The following is a 13588-nucleotide window of genomic DNA, read 5'->3' on the forward strand; positions in this document are numbered from 1 at the left end:
AAAGATACAGAAACACAGAAAATAGGATAAAATACACAGAAGACAGAATAAAAGTCTAACATTAGACTCACAGAAAACATTTACAGAACAGGATCGCGTTCTGAGAATCTTCCAGAACTGATGAAAATGTCAATCCACAAATTCACAAAGTCTCAAAAACCCAAAGCAAATAAACACATAAAAAGAAAAGTGGAGAAAGAGGAGGGAAAGGGGAAGTGAAAAGAATTAAGATGGATTCTAGCTATACCAACTCCCCACTATGAATGTAAGTACTATGTACTGCAAACATGTACTAATAAAATATTTAATTAAAAAAAACCAAATTCACATCAAGATATTTTATATCAAAGACAAAGAAACTATCTTAAAAATGCTCAACACAATACTCCTGGAGAAAGAATACATTCAATACAAATGGCAATTAGACTTAGCAAAGATTTCTCAGCAGCAGAAGCCAGAAAATACTTGAACAATTATCTTTAATATGTTGAGAGAAAAGTACTAAATTCTGTGCCTAACAAAAATATATTTTAGACCTAGACTTTGTTTTCATAAAGAATAAGAGGAAAATATGTTTTCCAACAAACAATAACTGAAAGAATTTTTTATCCATGCATCCTGGCTACATGAAACTTAAGAAGTTATATAGGGAAGAAGGAACTATCACCATGGATAGTTTAATCAGAACAAATATTTTCCGTTTAAAGTGAAAATGATAAAGTATAATATCTTAAAAGATAAAAATAAAACACTGAGTAAAATGTGACCTAAATTGAGAGAAAGATTGGAGTTAAGTGAGCTCAAATTCTTTGTAGAATTTGAGGGCAAATATAGGAATTAGCTTTGGCCACTCATAACTATGCATGCTAAAATTTCTAGAGGTTCACTAAAGAATTATACTAAAGTATAAAATTTCCAAACTACTATAGAAAAATACATAAAATAGGAAAAAAATCTAATCAAAACAAAGCAATCAAGAAAAAGAACACGGGAAAGGTAGGAAAATGAAAAGGATAAAATAAGTCAAAGAAATACATTGGAGCTGGGCATAGTGGCACACACCTATAATCTCAGCACTCTGAAAGGCTGAGGCAGGAGAATCACAAGTTTGTGTTCAGCCTGGGCAATTAAGTGGCTTAGCAAGACCCTGTCTCAAAATTTAAAAATTTAAAAAAGAGCCAGGAATGTAGCTCAGCTCAAAGGCCTTAGGTTCAATCCCTAGTAATGGCGGGGGGAGACAATGATGATGGAGAAGGAGGAGGAGGAGAAAAAGAAGAAAAAAGGAAAAAGAAGGAAAGAAATTGGAATATATTGGCAATTACAATAAATATAAATCTATTACATATTTCGGTTAAAAGATGGTTATTTAGAGAATGCATAAAAACAAAATATTACATATAAAAATACATATTGATTAGGGTACAAAAAGTTTAAAAAGTAAGGAATGGACAAACATGTATTGACAAAAAATAATCAAAGGAAAGCTAATTATGTCCTACTGTCATCTAATATTGTTACATTCACATCAGAGAAAACATACTTGAAAAGAGAAAGCATTGTGAGAGTTAAAGAGCTTGCTTCTTCAAAAGAAAAGATTCCATCTCCAAGGACATAGACTTCTAAATATGTACATCCTAAATGTATCAAGAGAAAAGTGACATTAGGCTGAGTGAGAAGTTTTAATATACCTTTCCTAGTGAAATAGAGATCAAAGAATTGATGAATTTAAGATTTAAGCAATTCTATTAATCTTGACATAATGTTACAGGGATGGCCTCATAAGTCTGAATTCTATGACCAAAACTCAACTGTTAGGATTAATAATAAAGAGGAGAAATTGAAAAATACCATAAGCTTATAAGTGAAGGTAAAGGACATTTTTTATTTGTTTGTTTTTCAGCACTGAGGCTTGAACTCAGGTCCTTCACACTGAATTACATCACCAGTTCTTTTTTTTTTTTTTTTTCCTCAATTTTTGGGGCAAAGTCTCACTAAATCATTAAACTGCCCAGGCTGGACTTCAACTTGCAATCCTCCTGCCGTATCCTCCTGGAGTACTGGAATTACAATTATGTACTACCATGCTTGTTAACAAAATACTTTTAAATAATTCACAGGACAAAGAAAAGTAATAATTTAGAAGTTACTTAGAGGTGAACAATAATTAAAATGTTACATATTAAAACTCTGACAGAATTGAAGCAGTAATTACGCTCTATTTGATAGCTGACATTCTTATATTAGAAATGAAATTTTCAAAAATAATAAACTAAATGGCCATCTTAGGAATAATAATAAACACAAAAAATAAAAAGAATAAAGACATATGCAAAAATCATACAGAAATAGAGACCATGGAGAAGATCTATAAGACTAAAAATTTTCTGGAAAAGATTAACTACAGTAACAAAATTCTGGGGATACTGATAAAGAAAAAGTCAGTAAGTATGTAAGTGATATTAGGAATAGAAAACTAATTACAATAGCAATAGATTGATAATAAGAGACTACTATCACAAAGTATTAAAAAGCTAGATGAAATAAATTCTTAGAAATTCATAAATTTCTAGAATGGATTCAAGAAGAAAAAGATCACCAAAATAGTCTTACTACAAAGAAACTAAATTAGCAGATCAATTTTAGGAAGTAAGTCTTTCTAAAAACACGAGTCCTGGATAAACAAACTACTATCAAACACTATGAAGAATACATAATTCTAATGTTATACAAACACTTCCAGACTTTAAAAAAAAGGACTCTGGCTCATTTTAGACTTTGGAAAACACTGATACCAAAACTTGGTAAGAAGAGAAGTCTACAACTTCTTAACCATGAGCAACAGATGTAAAAATCCTATAAATTACTCTCAAAGCAAATTTAGCAATGAATACAAAAGCTAATCTTACAAAGCTGGTATTTCAGAAATGCAAGGTCAGCTTAATATTTTAATGTAATTCACAACATTAAAGGAGAAAATCATATAAATAGCTCCATAAAAGTAGAAAAGTAAGATTGAGGAAATAATGTGTAGAATCTGAGAAACTGAAAAGGACTTATTGGACTTCACAAAGGGCTTCCACAAAACACCTTGGCAACTTCATACTTAGAGTGAGGAAATTTCTTGTGTGATCAGAAAGAAGCCAAAGAAACCAACACTCAAGGTTTCTGATCAGTACTATGTTAGAGGGGCTGTGTGGTAAGGAAAAGAAGAGAAATAATCAGTGTAAGAATTAGCAAATAATACAAATGTCATTATTTGCAAATGATGTCATTGAGTACCTATGTAAAAAATACTAGAGAATTTACAATAACAGAATATGAAAGGGAAATCTTCTAGACGCAAGAATAATGTGCCAAATCAAATTTATTTCTTAAACATCTGCATACCCTTCGACATAGCGATTAGTCCTCTATGTACCTAGCATATGATCGCTAGGAAACACATGAAAATCATACAGCTTTCTTCCTAATAATACAAACTGGTGGGGGAAAACAATATTATATAGCAATAAAAATGGACAAATTATTGCCACCTACAACAACTATTCCCTGCAGGAATTCTAGAACCATAATAGTATGCCAAAAATATCCCAGAAGATGAGATGCTATATGCTTATTTTTATATAAAGTTTACACACAGGCAAACTAGCCCATGACATTCAAAATTAGATAACTTATCACTCTGCAGATGCTAGTGGCTTAGGGTCATAAAGAGGGCTTGGGTACAGCAAATGTTTTATTTATTGGCACAGGTGCTACTTACACGGGCATATTCACTTTTAAAATCCATCCAGCTTTAGATTTGTGTTCATGATAAAGACTACAGTGAATATTTAAATGTTGAAACTGTATTACAGTGCAAGGCAGGCTACCATGAATCCCCCTCGGAGATACTTCCCCTTTGCTTCAAATACGCTCATCCCACCCTTCTTGCAATTTTCTGAAGCAGTTCTGGAGTCCTCTTTCAACAGTGCCATTAGCTACACGGCTGTGGCTGCCTCCGTGTCCTGAATTGATTCAAATTGTTCACCTTTCAAGGCCACTGTGACTTTGGGAGGAGCCCAAAATCACACGGCGCCAGATCCAGTGAATCCGGTGGATGAAGACAGAACCATGATGTTTTTAATGACCCGAAATTGCTACAAACGTTTGATCATCACAGTGAGTTTTTAAATTCTAAAAAACAGTTATAGTAAAAGACACATTGGTGCTCATCCTCCCTCCAAAGTGTAAACTCCCTCTCAGTCCATATTTATCCCATTGTTCTTGGCAATATATCATTTATTGTAATAAATTGTTTTATTATTCAACCATTCACCATATCTTTTAGTCACTCCTTATAAGTATAATTCAATTAATGAGTTTAACTGATCAATTGAATATCTATAAAACTGTCAACAGATTATTATATAAATATAACTGCAAGTAGAAATATACATACACATCTATGTTTGAATATACACAATATTTATATACCTATTATATGCTTGTAATATATTTGATGCATGTGTATGTGTGTGCGTGTAATATACACTTAGCACAAAAATCTAGTGTAGGTGAATTTGAGACTAAAATATGACAGGAAAACAAGTTCTGCACAAATGAAGAAATAGTTATGTACATAGTCATCATTTTCTATTGCTATAACAACATACCTAAAGCTAGATACTTTATAAAGAAAAAAAAAAGCCTGTTTAGCTTGCAGCTTTGCAGGCTGAAAGTCCATGGCTGGGCAGCCCCATCTGCTCAGCTCTGGTAAGGTTCTCCTTGCCTTCATGACAACAAGGCAGACGGCGTTAGAGCAGATGCATGTGCAAGAGAGGAGGAGATCACATAGTGCACAGGAGGTGAGAGAAGGATCAAGGGGCCAGCCTTGCTTTTGTGTAACAAACTGCTCTTGCCAGAGCAAATTCACTGTTCAACACCATTAATCTCATCCAAAGCAATGGCCCCAATGACTATCCACCTTCCACTAGGCCTTACCTCGTAAAGGTTCTATCACCTCACTCGTCACCACACCAGTGAGCCCTGAACTAGGCTGTGAGTGGGTGACACTAGGTTCTCATAAAGCTGAGAGGGTGACGAGACCTCACTGTTATAACCTTATTCAATTACTGGGGTCCAACCAGTGCTGCTGTCATTAACTAAAATTGAACGAAAAGATGAGAGGGAAGTGTAGTAAGAAGTGTATCCTAAAACTTTTGTTGCAACTCTAGGTGTTATTGTGTAAAACTTTCTGTCTCGTCTATCCACATGCATGCATGTGTGTACACATGCTCTCTAGAATCTCATCCCTAGTGTATCTGTACCCTGCTATGAATCTTTGAAAATCCAATGGATGTCACTGTAGGTCTTTGATAACCTAAGTAGCACAGGTTATGCTTTAGAAAAATAAAGTCTCTGCCCACTAGTGTGGCTGAAAAAGCAGTGGCCAGGGGGCATGGGATCCATCTCTTGAGAGCAGAGGCCACCCAGCTAATGCCCCCAAGTTTACTCTATTTCCTCAAGGGAGGAGAGGGAGCTCAACCTCCCATCCCCCACACACCAACACAGGCAAGGAACTGTGCATGAGGTAAGCGAGAGAATGGTGGGGAATGGGCATGTTTCTTCCAGGAAGACTGAAAATTGAGGGACTAGTTGGACTATCAAATCCAACCAAGTTTAAAAGTGGGTATGGTGGTGCACACTTGGGATCCTGGCACTCAAGAGACAGGCAGAAGAACTCTTGACAGTTTGCATGTAACCCTCCAGGTTGGGATCAGCACCCTGAGAGTAGTCCTGAGATGGAGAGCCCTATGTCCCACACAGGCACCCAGCGCCCCTGAAGTGGACTCTGAGAGACAACTCACTACAAGCCTCCTTCTTGTCCTTGACTCTTGCTCCCTCCTCAAGTCATCCTGAGATCATCTCCCACTTAAACCATTCCCCTCTGACCCTCCTTACAGGGTCAGTGCCCAAGGAACTCAGGGAGGGCCACTTCCATCTGTCATGACCAGCTTGGGATATGAACTTCAAAGGAGCCACCATGTGAGAACTTCTAGGTAAAAAGCTGGTGAGAGTTATGGAACAGCTGGTTTGTGGTCCCAAGAATCTCTATCACAGAGCATAACTCCAGGTATGCAGCAAGTGCTCCGTAATTGTTCGCTGAAAAGATACATGGATGATTTATTTTCCCAAATTTGTACATTACGTCTTTAACACGTCCCTTGATCTTTGCAACAATTTCATACATGTGGAGTATGTGAAACATACCCATGAACTATGAACTAGTTCCTCCGAGAGTTCTGATCATTTACCTGACCGCTTCAAGGGAATCAGCAAGTGCCAGGCACAATGCTTCCCTGAAACTGTGCACATCTGTTTCATGGCCAGTTCCAGCTGCTCACATGTGTGTTCCAGGCAGAGTGAGACCCTCTGCAGATGATATAACTCGTGATTGCCCCTACACAGACACACAAGTGGAGCTCCCTCCTTAGACAAGAAAGTCAAACACCCCCAACTTGGCCTCTGTAAATCCTGTGGGCTTTGCATAGTTTGGGGATACGGAGGGCATCCTTGAAAATACTGGACAGCCAGCTAATTTGATGACTTAAGCCATTTATTTGTTATTCTGAAAGAAATCAAGGAGTTATTATTGCATTTGTGCCCTTGAGTTTTTTGAGCAGTTCCTATCAAATATAAAAACACTGAATATAAAAACTGTTCAGAAATCTGTTTTTGTAGGGTAGAGATGCCACCAACAGTTAGATGGAATATAATATTCTGCTAATTCAGGAAAATCATATCTGGCAGTTATGACTTTTTGTTTACCAAGTAAGTAGTAAATGTGCTTGGGGATGGATGAAAGCAAATTTAAAGCATGAAGATGAATGATGCAAAATCATCCTGACATGGGACCTAACAAGTCTTTCTCGTCACTATGGTCAGATGCGGGAGCCAGAAATTTAAGCAACAAACTTATAATTCTTGCCAGAACCACCACAAATATTCCCCATCCCACTCTACAATTGTTTCTAGGAAGTAATTGCATTTCCAATTGCAGAAGAGGACAGCCTCCACCGCAGAGGAGGAACGGCCAGAGGTCACTGGTGAAGCAGTCAGTGGGGTGAAAAATGCCCAGACTGGAGTTAGGGGGCTGAGGGTGAAAACTAGTTGCTTACCAAAGAATGTGTGGTTCCAGGAATAGAGGTACCTCCATTTTTTCATTTGGAGAATGGGACATCAATGCATATTATAGCTACTTATTATTAATAGCAGCATTACATTTACACTAGGTTATGATGAAAATGAAATACGACAATGTGGCAAGCAGCACATCATAAACCCAGACTCCTTTCCAACCTGATGTCGTTTTTCTGTGTCCCCCCAATGTTGCCAAATTCCCCCAGAGCAACTTATTTTGAGACCATTCTACATACTAAATCTAGTCACAAGAAACAACAGAATGGTCTTAATTTAGAAATATTTATTGCTAATCATCACAGAGTAGATGACTTCATTTTAAAAGCTATTAAGCCTTGCTGAACCAGAAAAGTTAAGAGTTCAAAGCGATCTCCAGTTAACTAAAAATTAACCAGTACAATATACTAAAATTCCCTCTGCCTGAACCAGGGCCTTGCACATCCTAGGCAAGAGCTCTACCACTAGGCTACACTCCTAACCCCTTTTATTTAACTAATGAAACAGGCTTTTGCTAAGATTTCCAGACTGACCTTGTTCTTGCAATCTCCCTGCCTCAGCCTCCCAAGTAGCCGGATCATAGCCATGAATCCCCTGGCCAGCTCATCCTCCAAATCTTTATGTCTGCGAAGGTGTTAGGCACACACTGTATGGCCTTTGGGGAAAGGCTCCATTTACAACCTCAGCAATGTCCTAATAAATGGCCCACATCCTTCAGTTCCAAAAGCAAACCCCCAAGAACATGGAGCAATGGTCACTCCCAAAGAAGCACTGCTGTATGATCATGGCAATGCCTGGGGACAGTTCCATTGGGTTTCTACGGCTGTGCACAGTCATTTTTCTCTGAAATGCAAGTGGGACAAGGAACGATAGCTTTAAACAGCCTAACCATGAAAAGCTTTATTCAGCACAATTCAATAAATAAAAGTGGTCCACAATCATTTTCACCCACTACGACGGCCAACTATTTTGTGCTCATCTCTGCCGAGGAAATGCTTTCTTTAAAAGATGGTTAGAAGCTCTCTGGCTTACTGGAACACTGATTATTTTAATCATCATCTCTAACCCCACACAGGTAGAAGAACATGGCAACACAATGGAAGTAATAGGAGAATGTGGAGAAGGATCCGTCCTTTCTATTTCTATAGACTCTCCAACTGTGCAGCTTCTAAGAATCAATGCAGGGAGATTGGCTGTGCCCATCAGAAGCACAATTCTACTACAGGCAGTTTACAGAAGTCTCTGCCGATTTCTCCTTAGCTCCAGGCCTGTGTGTATGTGAATCAAGCAGTTGTGCAAATCAGGGGTGGAAATGAAAGGGATTCCTCTGTCCACCACCTCTAAAAATCCTTAATACTGGTAGCAACTGGGAAATAAAGGGAACAACAGAGCCCAGCTCCAGACTGGTTCAGTACAATCTCATGACAGCAGCGATAATCTGAGTATATTTGATGATATTCAAATATCTGTGTGTTATCATTTCCCCCAACACTCAAAACACTACTGAGTCTGCCAAGCAGACTTATATAGCTTGGCAAACTTTCATTCCATGAATGACACTTAATATGAAATTATTCTCACTGGCTAATGGGATAACAGTAATAGAACAGATCCTGAGGTGATAATAGACTGAACCCATGCCTTCCAGTGAAATTATAACCAACTCTCCCAAATAGTTCCATGTAGTGCTCCTACACCTTGGAAGGAAAGGGGCCCTTCATTATAAATAACCCCTAAAAATATCCTTTCGCCTTCTCCTTCATAGGCTGGACCAGGGCTTTCCCATCCTTGTAGCCAGTCCTATCTTTTTCTTTACGCACGGTGGCCTCTTTGGGTTCATAATATCAGATATCTCCCTGTAACCCTTTCCCTACTCATTGTGAGCAGAGTTTTCTGAAATTGTCCAGACAAAAGTTCTCTCTTTAGCTAAGAGGGTACAGGGTTCTGCAAGCAGTTCCCTGGGGCCTTCTTCAGAGACTATCTGGGGCACTTTAAAAGCAATGACTCTCAGACTGTGTTGACAAGGGTTCTGGGATCCCCCAGGAAGTCCTAGGGGCAGCCCAGAAGGCAATCAAAGGCTCTTGGTTTCTCCAGAGTAGTTGTTTTTATTCATTTCATATATTAGGGTCTTGCATCAGGTTCCACTTGGTACTAAATATAAAACCAAAACAATGAAAACCACTACAATAAATGGCTCTCTCTCCCTCAGGCTATCTTCCTCCCCCTCACAGTTTGTTCCTACAATGGGGGCTCATGCACTCATGTTCCTTGAAAGAAACTTGCCCTTTACTCAGTCCAGAATTTGAAACACAAATGAATTACAACAATTAATGATACTTACTTCTAACATCCAAAAACGACCCCCAACATTGGCACAGTAAATGCTGTCAGAGTTAAGATGCTTTCCTCGAGTGCACTCTCAAGCAGCCTGAGCCTACCCACCCACAGCTGTGGCATTCTGTCCTGAGGAAGGCTGCCATATACCTGCCCTGTACTCTTCATGGACCTTTTTCTTACAAGCAATGAGAAGACCGAAGTTGCTTCGCTCCTTTTACCTGTCTGCACTAATCCAAAATCAAAACTGGCATTTGGTTGGTATTCGGGAATAATTATTAAAAATTTGGCATAGCCATCAAAAAAATGTTAGCTCCAGTGAGTATGTAACTGTCTGACAACTGGAAATGAATTGGAATTTTAGTGAAAATTTGTTAATTCGTATCAGTTAAATGAGTTGTTCATAGAAGTATAATGATCATTTTTTCCTAAGTCAAAAATCAAAAGGAAAATAACAGAAATGCCAAAGATTTGAGTTGAAGAAATGTACTCTGAAAAAGTCCCTTTAGAAATGAAGTGGTCTAAGCAAACTGTGACAGACAATGGAGAATGAAGGTAGATTCTAGAAACCAACAAATCCTATTCATTTCCTTCAGTTTGTAAAAACAAGTAACTGACATGTTTCCTGCCAAGGAGCATACTTGCAGATAAGAACGCTCCCTGCAGGAAATCCTTTCCTAAGAGACCAGTTGTACTATTAAGACTTGACTTTCTTTACCATGTCCTTGGAAGTTAAATATTCCATAACATGGGGTCATGAAATAGACGCTGAAGCTTCTAAGATGCTACTTTGTTTAGTCTAAATTCTGTATTTCCTAGGACAGTTAACAAACACTAAAATATATTCAGGAATCTTCCTGCCTCCCTCCTTTTCCCTCTCTCTCCCCAGGCAATTAGTTGGAGAAAACAGGGAAATTTGATGCTTTTTAAAAAGATCAAACTGTTGACTAAGTAAGTTTTAAAACTGATCATCTTCAATTAAGATCAAGCAATGCAATGCTACAAGTTACCATAATCGAAAAGAAGATATTTTTAAATGAAAATTAAGAATTTAACATTTGAAGACGGCTATCAACAAGATTAGAAAAATGCAACAAAAGCATTTGCTTTGTATTTACAAGACTTAATAAAGACACTCAAAGTCAAAATTCAAGAGAGGGTCTCCTTGATTATTTTTCTCAGTAAAAGGAATGGGGTAGCAAGGAGATTTGGGGTAGTCTCTAAACTTTTCTCCTTTCTTTATACTCTGTACTACTACCAAGGTAGTGGAAATATTTGCAGCTTTGTTTTGGGAAACCTCGAAATTATCCTAAAAATAAAAACACTCTTCTCCACCCACAAAAGAAGAAAATTTTCTAAATCAATTAAATAATCATCTCTGCAGTTTGGAAACAATGTTTATTTAGAAGTTTTTTCCTCTCCCTACTCAGCTATACAGAATACTCTCCCTTATTCTTTCCAAAGAATCAGACTATCTTAATTTTTCCCCCTTGCCCATGCATCTTGAGAGCAGGATACAAAATACCACAATTCTTTAAGTTCAATTGCTTCAGTTCAACTTTGAACCCTCTTGAAAACACAATCACTCATTATACTTGCCCCAGAAAACCTTCATCCACAGGTAACAGGCTAGTCTTTAAGGCTCTGTGAAGAGTTTTTGTTCTAACAGTAGATGTGCAGATCACTGTGATTTCACAATGAAATGCTGAAATGCACTCTTCTCAGCCTTTCCCTTGCACAACTCTGAGGTAGCAAAATGCTAAGTAAGCACAAATACTCATCTTGGCTCTCAGGCTTTTTTTTTCCCCCTGAAATATTTTCAGTAAAAATACAGTTAGGAAATCCAGGAGACTGCATTTTTGGTTGTTTTTGTAAAATGACCTTGATTTGACAGGCCTGATCTCAGGTTTCAACAGATGTTGTGGGAAAAGCTTACAGGAGCCAGCGTGTTCTCCAGGCATCTGTGATGACATGCAGTGTGTGTGTGTGTGTGCGCGCGCGCGCGAGCGCGTGCATGCACGCGTGTGTTTTAAAGTGGTGGTCATGGTGGTGCATGAATGTGTGGTGGGGGTGGGGTGGGGTTACTCAGTTTCCATGACAACCATGTCTCCACTCAGGGGTTATTAGATACCATCCACTTCCTGTGTCTAAATTTTTAAACCAATCAGAAAAGTGTTCATATGATTAGCAACTTCTGGGACAGTGCTTCTCGAATGAAGCACTTTAAGGCTCAAATGAAGATGTCCATGGGTCTTGCATTTTGTCTTACAGGCAAAACATTTCACAGTGTTTGCTAATTCATAGATTAAATGATGAGGAATGCCCTTTTGGGGCCCTTTTTCTTGGACATGAAATGTATTCTTCTCAAAGCAGACGCCAGGATCTATCATAGCATGCAAGCTGATTTTGATAGTTTGTTCTTCATTGTCTTTTTCTTTCACTGTTGGAAGACTTAGATTTAGTGCCTGAAACACGTTAATGCACAAGGCACTTAAATTATCAAAGTAATGACACAGTTACACATCCATCTGCTGATACTGCTATTCAAATATTCAGACTTTAAAAAACAGGAAAAATTAATTCTAAGTTGAACAACTTTGCATTCTACAACTTATGAATAGAAATCACTGAGGCTATTGTAAAGTGACACATCTATGAATGTATGCTAGACACTGATGTCTGCAAAGAAATTTGTCACCAAAATGGCCTACTTTATCTGGATGGAAACAACAACAACAAAATTTAAACAAATAGGTATCTTGAGCAAAGTGCAGTAGGATTAAAAAGCAATCCGGCAGAAATCCGTGCACAAGAAGGCTCATCTGAAATTATGGCTTGGTTTTCTGAAAAGGTTTTGGGTGACTGTTTTCCCAAGTCTCCATCTAACTGACCAATCAGGGCGGGAGTTAGAGCCGGCTCCAGACATCTGTGCAGTCTTCTGAGCTCTGCACTCTGAGCTGCTCGCCCTCTCCAAGGCAGAGCTGGTGATCAATGAAAAACAGGGAACAAAAGGAATGTAATAGGATGTCTTCCTTAGCTGAAGAAAGCGATTCCCTTTTTCCTCAATGAGCCGCTTGCACCCTTCCTACCCAGCTCCACACTGAAGCCTCCTCCACACCAGTCCTTCCAAACGAGGCATATTTTGCATTTGCAATCATGTGTCCCAGCTGTTAGCAAATGTGTCACCTTAAGCACAGCCTGCCAATGGAAACTAATACATTAAATAAATTAATAACCCCACAATTAAAAGCTCCTGAGAAAGACCGCGTTTCCCTTTCCCAAATGTCATTCCCAGAGTATAAACCAAACATGAAATATAGTCTCCTCAGCCTCCTCGGCTGGTAATCATGGTTTTTCTCCTCAAAACAATGTTCCTCCAAAATGAGAAATATTCTTGCTGCCCTCAAAGGAAACTCTCATCTGTTTATGTCACAGCAGGAGAAGCAGTTACAGTATTTGCAAAGAGGTTTAAACTGCCCAGAGATTTGACACTGTTTATAATTGATAGCAAAACAGTCACAACAGCAATGCTGTAAACTCTGCCCCAGCCAAACTCCACATTTAACACGTTAGTTCTTGAAAAATCAAAGCGCCGCCTGCGGTACCCCACCAAAGTGGGCTTCCCTTAGAAGTAATTAACAGAATTACATCAATTATTCGGTAAATCTTAAAAATAAATATCCATCTGCCTGCAATGTTTTAAAAAAACAAAATTTTTAAAGGATTCTGCAAATTCCAGAGAAACTTTTTTTTTTTTTTTTTTTTTTAATGAACTTACTTTGGAGACAAAACTAATGAAAATAAGCAACTTGCCATCCCTGGATCTTTCCCACTCGGGGCTGCAAGCTATAAATCAATCCGAAACTAGGTGGAAATATGGGGACGGACACCTTCAAAGATCAGAAACCCAAGGGTGCCCCGAAATGCAGCAGCCTCCACGGCGCGCGAGGGCTCCTCATGACAATGCTAAACACACGCAGGGGACCAGAAGGCAGGGAAGGAGCCCCGATTTCGTTACCTTCGATCGCCTGCCCCCCCGCCGCTCCTCGCGGCCGCATCGGGGGGCCGCGGCTGC

The 13588-nt window shown here is 38.6% G+C and overlaps 1 protein-coding gene across 2 annotated transcripts in view; it reads right to left on the bottom strand.

Moving 5' to 3' along the window:
* Positions 1-13588, bottom strand: part of Foxn3 (forkhead box N3) — a 377946-nt gene that overhangs the window by 364029 nt on the left and 329 nt on the right. Inside the window, exon 1 of one of the 2 annotated variants that reach the window (XM_033766751.1) lies at positions 13532-13547. The exons of the other annotated variant lie outside the window; for it this stretch is intronic. The gene's annotated coding sequence lies outside the window, so the exon portion shown is untranslated. Of the gene's footprint in view, positions 1-13531; positions 13548-13588 lie in introns of those variants that run through there. 2 annotated transcript variants of the gene reach the window in all.

This window comes from Fukomys damarensis, unplaced genomic scaffold, assembly GCF_012274545.1.
Source record: "Fukomys damarensis isolate Sample0158 unplaced genomic scaffold, DMR_v1.0_HiC HiC_scaffold_21, whole genome shotgun sequence".
Taxonomy (NCBI): Eukaryota; Metazoa; Chordata; class Mammalia; order Rodentia; family Bathyergidae; genus Fukomys; species Fukomys damarensis.